Here is an 8,553-nt window from a genome sequence, read left to right as displayed (position 1 = left end):
CCCGCCCTTAGCCCGCCGAGATCTCCCCTTCTTCGAGTCCGCCTGGGAATTCTGCGGGCTCGCCGCGGCGACAGCATTGGATGACGCCACCATCAATTCTCTGTTCTGGCTCGGGCCAACTACCATCGCCCCGTGGACCTGGGGAGTGTCCGGGCCCAAGTCAGAACCAGTTCCTCAGTCAAGCCCGCTGACCACGCCTTGCCCAGTGAGGACTCCTGTCCCCGAGTTTAGCCCAGTGAGGGCTCCAGTCCCCAAATTTAGCCCAGACAGGGCTCCAGTCCCCGAGTTTAGCCCAGATAGGGCTCCAGTCCCAGAGTTTAGCCCAGAGAGGGTTCCAGTCCTCGAGTTTAGCCCAGAGAGGGCTCCAGTCCCTGAGTCTCCCCTGAGCTCCCTGTGCCGCCATGGCACCCTGGACTGCCTGATCCGCCCTAGAGGTATTCCCCGTGTCCCAGTCCTGCACCAGCCTCCAGGGCGCCCACCCCCCTCCCTAGTGGAATTGTTACGGCGTGGGACGCACCTTCCAGGAGGGGGGAGTAATGTCAGACTCCGTGTTTTGTGTGTGTTTTTGCTCCCCATGTGTTTCCATGCCCTTATTTAGTCTTCCTGTTCCTGTCCTGATTGTTTAATGTGTTTCCAGATGTTCACCGTTGAGTTTATTGATCCCAGTTGTGTCCCTTTAGCCCCTTTAATATTTAAGCCGTGTTTGTTTCCATGTTTCCTCGTCCGGGATTGTAAATATCTTCTGGTCTCCTCATTGTCATCCTGTCTGATTTGTATGCCCGTTTATTTATTAAAGTCTGTTTGTTTTGAGTTCATCCTGCGTCTACACGTTTCCTCGCTGCCCACTCCCTGTGAATCATGACACACGCAGATCGTTAACGGCTGGTCTATGGTAATACAGTACAACCGGCAAGACATCCAAATGCTCGCCTATCATTCATCCACCACAAATATGGTTTATCATCTGAAATATGTAAGTAGCAGCAATGTTACATGGCCGCTTAATCTAATGTTAACCTAGAAATGTGCACTGTTTAAAGCTGGGCTCACACTGTGCGATTTTTTTAAAAGTCCTTTATGATTGTACTTGTCAGACTGTACGAACATGATGATCATGTCACACTGTGGGATCTCAGTTGTCATTAATGTCAGACTGTATGACAGTCAAGACGCGTTAAAAACGGGTGCGCACAAGAAAACTTGTCCGGAGATTTACATTATCAACACATACACGTTCAGTGACTGCGAGCTGCATTGCACGCATGGCTGTAATGTTGGCTATCATTAAAAGTATATGAATGGCGGCAATACCGGCGTATTTAAGAATAATAGTGTAAGCAGCACTACACACCGACATGAAAACAGCAGCGCAACCGGTGTTTATCATAGCAAAGGCAACGTATCATATAAATTCCGTGTGCGAAGGACGAGAGCGCCGGAGTTTATGCGGTTAGAAGAAATCTCTAGCATTAATTTTGATCATGGCAGTTTGACGTTCGTCGTAGGAGAAGTCACACTGCAGGACTGTGCGCCAAATCTCCTGACACTGCCAGAATTTCGTCGGAGGTAAAATTTGATCGCAACGGCCATTAATTGGCTCTCAGTGAACATGTCAAACTAACGATCAAAGACTACAGATTTTAGCCTAGGATTATAGGAACCTTTTAGGATTTTCAAAATTTGTCTCAGACGACCAAATCGTGGCCAAAATCGCACAGAGTGAGCCGGGCTTAAGTGAGAGTGGAAGAGTGGAAGCTGAACAGTAGTGCTCACTGCAGGACAGATGGAGGCGCCGGTGCGCTCACTTACTCTTAAAATACCCCGTAATTTTTGGTCATACAGATAAGAGTAATACATCTTTCAAATCTGTAAAGACTCTATGTTTATGTGTGTGCACTTACAATAACAACAAAACGCGCTTTTGTAAAATAATGAAAGCAAACAGGATGCGCTTTCTGCCGTCTCGGTCTGTAAACTTGAGCACGAAACTCCGAGTATATCTTTGCCTTACATACATTAAAAATATATCTATAGAGAGTGAAATGTCTACGTTAAAATGAACCAATTCAAATGTAAAACAAATATTCTCAGATTATGTAATAATCCATGTGAAACATGCATACAGGTGCATCCACTACTGTGGAGATGACGAGAAAGCACTTGTTTATCAGTGAATTATTAAAATGTTAATGCAGCCTCCTTACTGTTTTTCCCTGACACATTCATAATCATAGCTTCTGCGGTGCGCTTGACCCCCTTAAAATGAACGACTACTAGTCGACCAGAAAAATCCTTAGTCGAGGGCAGCCCTACTGTTTTAGGCTTTATTTTTGTTTTTTAGACAGTTTGAAGCGTTTGCAGGAGTAAAGGTCCTTTCACACCAAAAACAATAACTAGATTAGCATCCAAAGCAACAGACAATAATGTTCTGTTTATTATAAGCGCATGCTACAGTTATGTAGTCTGCTGCTTGAAATACATTAAGGGATAGTTCACACATTATTGTTTCTCCTCTATGCCCCGCCTTTCTGAAACGCGTCGATTTTTACAAAGCTCATCGGTCTGAAAAAGCGAGGTGTGCTGTGATTGGCCAGCTATCCAGTGCGTTGTGATTGGCCGAATAACTAGAAATAAAAACAATAACTAGATTAGCATCCAAAGCAACAGACAATAATGTTCTGTTTATTATAAGCGCATGCTACAGTTATGTAGTCTGCTGCTTGAAATACATTAAGGGATAGTTCACCCAAAAATGGATTTACTCACCCTCAGGAAATCCAAGATGTAGGTGATTTATTTTTCTTAAGTAGAACAGAAGATTTAGCTGAAACAATGGTCCATGGTGATTCATAAAATGCAAGTCAACGGCTAAAACTAAAGTCATTCTAGAGAAGTCTTCTCTGATTTGGTTCTTTGTCGTTTAAAGGGCGAGGTGGTTGACCTGTCCTGACCCTGATGCTGAGGACCTCTTCAGGATGGTTGGAGAAGTCTTCATCTTCTGGTCCAAATCTCACGTAAGTCTGTTTTTTCCCTTTCTATAATTAAAATCCCATTGTCTGTGTCTTCTTGTCTCCTCCAACATGTCTTTAACTTCTTGTCTTATCTCATCTTGTCTCTTCTCATCTTTTCTAATCTCTTTTTATTCTTGTTTCTTGTCTTGTCACTTCTCTTTTCTTTTTTTGTCTGTTCTTGTCTATTCTCCCTTCCACTTTTCTAATAACTCTTTTACTATTATTTGCAGAATTTCAAGCGTGAGGAGCAGAATTTTGTGGTGATGAATGAGATCAACAACATGTCCTTCCTCACTGCTGACAGCAAAAGCAAGATGAGCAAGGTGGGTTTGTCCACTTACTGCTGCACAAAATTGACATTTGAGTGTAAATTTAAAAGTTGTGTTATTTTATGTACCTTCTCAATCATATCAAATTGTTAGTTAATAATTGATGTTTAGAATTTTTTTTATGAAATTAAATTTGTTAGATTTGTTAAAAGTCCATTTCTTCAGATGACTGCTGACCTCGTGTCCTGTTCAGGACAGACACTGTTTCTACTCTCACAATGGGTTTATAGATCCATTGATGTTTTTCCTGTCTGTGAGGGTGTAAGTTTTAACAGTGCTGTCTCTCTCTGTGTCCTGTCTCACTGTGGAATCGGGGTGTGTAGGCCGGAGACGGAGAGGTCAGACTGTGTTTCTGCACGATAAAAAAAAGAACTGTGCTGATCGCATGGCGCACAAGCAGGGCTTTTCATCAAACTCCCACACACACTGGCAAACACTCACATATATTCACAACAACCAGAAGACCATACCCTCATTCGTTGCCAGTGTGTGTGAGGTATGCTGGTACCTTGTTTGATGAAAGCCCTCAGCCATAGACTTTAGTCTCAGGATCATGGCACTTTCAGCTGGATCTTTAACTCTCGCAGGATCTGAGTTCCATCGTCCTGACAGTGATTTTGATTGATGTGCCTCTGATGGATTTTGACTGCTGCAAGTTCTTGCAGACTTGTCTGGTTCCTTTTCTTTCTTTTAGTGTAGTTGTCCGGTTTGATGTTAATGTTTGATCTTACTGTTTTTTCCCCACAAGCTCTGGTGGTGATGCTTTCTCACTAGGAGCAAAAATATTCATTATCAAAATCAAACCATTACCCATCACTTAATCAATGAGCACATTGGTAATGTAGGGAGGGAACATGGCTTTTCCTATAAAGGGAACAGTTCTCATTACATCTCTCATCTAATATTTCCCTCCCTTTGTTTAATTCATTCCAGTTAATGTGACTTTTGTGTCCATTCTGTTGACAAGTTAATAATTTACATGTTACCCAATCCCAACTCACTTGCTCACTTCCCTAAAAAGTTTGTCTCTGTTAGGTGTTAGCTAGCACAATGATACTATTCACTTTGCAGGAGACCACCTCCTCCTCTGTGCTGTGAGACGGCCATTACTGTAGCTCCATCTGTTATCTCCTCACCATGGGTGCCCCTCTCTGCCTAATACATTCAGACGTAATATATTCCTCTCATCTCTTCTAGTCTCATCCCTACTGATATCTCTTCTCATATAGTTTAGTCTCTTCTCACCTCTTCTTTTCTCATGTCTCTTCCCCTCTCATCTCTTTTCTTTTCTTGTTTTCTTCTCTTGGCTTGTCTCATCTGCTCTTATCTAGGGCTGAAAGATTAATCAGAATAAAACTGAATATGGCGATTATCAAATGCGATTATCAAATCGCAAAGGCTGTGGTTTATTAAAATAAATAAATGCACTGCGTGTTTCAGAGTGAAGCATGGCACTGTGTTCATTTACACACAAGCAGCTCATGATCCGGTGTTTTTAGTATCTGCTTCACTGCTTTCACTTATAACGTGCATTTAAAAACGCAACACATGCCAAACATTTTAATGAGAAGAGTTTATAAAGGAGAAGCTTTAACCTCGTGGTTTTCCAAAATAAAAGCTTAGTCTGGAAATGAAGAAAATAAGACACAAATATTAGTGTTTTAATTTTACAGTTGTACTGTAAAATAAAATAATAATTACTCATTTATACTTATTATTTTTTCAAGTTATATTGACATTAGAGATCGACCGATAGTGATTTTTTTAGAACTGATACTAATACCGATTATTTGCAAGTTTATGTGACCGATAACCTGTAACAAGTTACTTTACCTGTAAACGCCGTTGTTTGACTTGTCTCTCTTCAAAATGCAGTGCCGTAATGGCAGTCTCGCACGCAATTCCTAAAGCCCACCATATACATAAGCGCCATATATTGGTGAATCCGGTATTACAAATCCGATATCCAATAATGGAAAAATGCTTAAATATCGGGGAAAATATCGGTAAAACCAATTAACGGTCAAACTTTAATTGATATATAATTACCACATTTTTGGACAAATAGAGTGCTGCAGCAATGACGTCAAAACCCGGAAGACTAATTTGTCACTGGTTCCCTTGAGATTTGGGTTCTTATAATGGGATTTTTCAGTTCATGATTAAAATAAGGTATGTGGTTAACATATTGTAAATTGCACACACTCACACTGTTACGGAGGGAACACAGGAAGCGTGCGGATCCATCTGCAAGGCTTTATTCACAAGAGACGTGGTCATAAGCAGGCATAGGTCAGACAATGGCAAACAGGTATATTGATGGCAAGGCAAGAGGGATAATCCAGGTACAAGGCAAAGGTCCAGGCAGGGGCGAACAGTATCCAATTGGGCGAGACTCGAGGGATAATCCAGGTACACAGGCAGTGATCAGAACACGGGGAAACAGACAAGGCAAGACAAAGAAAACAAGGAAAACAAGACACTAGGCTCGGTAATGCAGCTATCGCTAGATGAGTGATAAACGCAGAACAATACATGGCGATCTGAACAGGAACTGAGAGAGTGTTAAATAGAGTGTGTAATGGCTCTCAGGTGAGCGTGTGATAGTGACGGCTGTGTGATCAGTGAATTCAGCTGTGTAAGTGCAATGGATGATGGGAACTGTAGTCCGTAGTAACATGTAACAGTCTGTGTAGTGTGAGAGTCAATGTAATGGTAGAATGACCTCTAGTGGCAATAGGCCGGAAGGCCACGGACCGGATTCGTGACACACACAATGAACGTTCTTATGTTTTTTTTTTTTAATAAATAACTGATTTAAAATTCAGTATGTGTGTGTGCAAAATGTCAAAGTATCGCCACTGACCTTATTTTACTCATGAATTGAAAAACCCCATAAAAAACCCAATGGAGAATCTTGAGGCAACCAGTGACGAATTAGTCTTCGGGGTCTTAACGTCACAGCTGCAGCACTTTATTTTGCAGCCCTACAAACACGCTCAGCAAACCTAGAGCTCTTTTTAAAATAAAAATCACATTTTAAATCACAATCACAATTTTCTTTTTATAAAAAAAAAATCACAATATAATTTCTTTCCCCCCAAACTGTGCAGCCCTTGTCTCATCTCTCTTCTCCTCTTGTCTTTTCCTGTCTCTTCTCATCTTGCCTAGTCTCCTCTCTTCTCATCTCATGTCTTGTCTTGTCTAGTGTTTTCTTATCTTCATTTTGCTTTTGTCTTGCATCTCATCTCATGCTGAAAGGCCAGAGGGAGCTCTTGTTGTAGAAGGCAACAGTCATTAATGACGTCTTACAGGCACAGATTCAGAGAGTGTGTTAGGTTTGGAGCAGCCCCAAAGCCTAGTGTTGTTTCTAAGTGTGCTGTGCTGAAGGGTTGGCAAACTTACACTACTAACAATGAGACTGCTGTATGTTTAGCTCTAACATTTCCTAATAAACCGACTGATAAAACACGCCATTAAAGCATAGTGTTATTTTCCCTCAATGCTAGTTTGGTGAATTTCCCCATTTCCTTGTTAATCTGTAAAACATAGAAGGTAGCCACCATTAACACATTATTTAACAATGTAAAAGCTGTAGCTAATCATCAACTATTCAGAAAGCAAGACAGAAGGGAGATGTTTACAGAGAATTGTTTCTGTATTCACATTATTCACTTAGAAAGCATCCCTTTAAAGACTTTTTGCCAATGAAACCAGTCTTTCCTAAAACAAATCCATATTCTTTTCCCAAAACAGTCTGTTTGTGGGCCAAACCTGTCTTTCTGGGTTAGAGCATCCTTGTGTCAGTCTAACTCTTCAGAGTTTCTATAGGGTGGAGGCTCAGATGTTGAGCGGACCAAGAAGAAGCGCCACGGGGACCGTTATTCCGTTCAGACCTCGCTGATTGTAGCGGCCCTGAAGAGACTGCTCCCCATTGGCCTCAACATGTGCTCTCCTGCAGACCAAGAGCTCATAAACCTGGCCAAGATCCGCTACTCTCTGGTACTTAGCCACATGCTTAGCCATATATTTTAATTAGGATGGCTGATTTACTGCCAAACAACACAACAAAAAACTCTTATACTACCATTCAAAAGTTTGGGGTCAGTAAGATTTGTTAATATTTTTGAAACAATGCCGCAAGGCTGCATTTATCAAAAATACAGTAAAACAGTAATATTGTGTAATGTTATTACAATGCAAAATAACTGTTTTTTATTATTATATATTTTTAAATGTAATTTATACTTGTGACGGTAAAGCTGAATTTTCAGCAGTTATTACTTCAGTGTCACATTATTCTTTCAGAAATCATTCATATATGCTGATTTGGTGCTCAAGAAACATTTAGGTAACACTTTAGAATAGGGAACACTTATTCACTATTAACTACGACTTTTCCCTCAAGAAATTCCTAATTTGCTGCTTATTAATAGTTAGTAAGGTAGTTGAAAAAATTTTTTAAAAGTGCCCCCTTTAGACTTGCACTCTATTTATTTACTAACTGCTTGTTTTCTTAAAAAAAAAAACTAACACTTGCTTCTTGTCACACTTCACTTGGCGCACGGAACGAGGAGACACGGAGATAGCTTCTAACCACAGTCTTTTAATAATCCAAACACAAGGGGTACGTAGGAGACACTGGAACACATAGATTGACGTTCAGAACCGACAAACACTGACTGAAAGGACTAGGGCTTTTAAACATAGGATAATTGGGGGAAGAACTAGACACACCTGGAATTAAATTAACACAATCAACGGGAGACAGAAACTGGGTCACAGGGAGCAAAAACACACACAGACAGGTCCATAACCCTGACATAACGCCCTCTCCCAGAAGGTGCGTCCTCGCACCGTAGAAACAACATGGGGAGGGGAATGGGTGGGAACTTGGGAGGAGGTTCCGGAGGAGGACGGATATCCGGGAGGAGGCCAGCAGACAGAGACCAGGGGGGCGACGGAGGAGGGAGGAGCCAGGGAGGAGACAGGAGGGACCCGGAGCAGCAGGAGCTCAGCAGGACCCAGGCCACAGCCATAAGGCCCAGGCCACAGTGGCCCACGGTGGAGCCAACGGTGGGAGGAGCCATGGAGGAGGAATGGCTGCCGACTCCAGGGGGCCGACCAACAGTGGCGAAGCAGGTGGTGGAGGAGCCCGAGGCGGAGACAGAGAGCCGATGAGCCAGGGCGACGGGGAGGATCCGGAGGTCCTA

General features: G+C 42.2%; 1 pseudogene; it reads left to right on the top strand.

Annotated features, from left to right (window-relative positions):
• LOC107748234 (ryanodine receptor 1-like) overlaps positions 1–8,553 on the top strand; it is a 91,552-nt pseudogene that overhangs the window by 42,575 nt on the left and 40,424 nt on the right.

Source organism: Sinocyclocheilus rhinocerous, unplaced genomic scaffold, assembly GCF_001515625.1.
Source record: "Sinocyclocheilus rhinocerous isolate Xijiao unplaced genomic scaffold, SAMN03320098_v1.1 scaffold199, whole genome shotgun sequence".
NCBI classification, from domain to species: Eukaryota; Metazoa; Chordata; class Actinopteri; order Cypriniformes; family Cyprinidae; genus Sinocyclocheilus; species Sinocyclocheilus rhinocerous.
The sequence above is the reverse complement of the archived record's forward strand: the minus strand, read 5'-3'. Positions and strand labels throughout refer to the sequence as shown.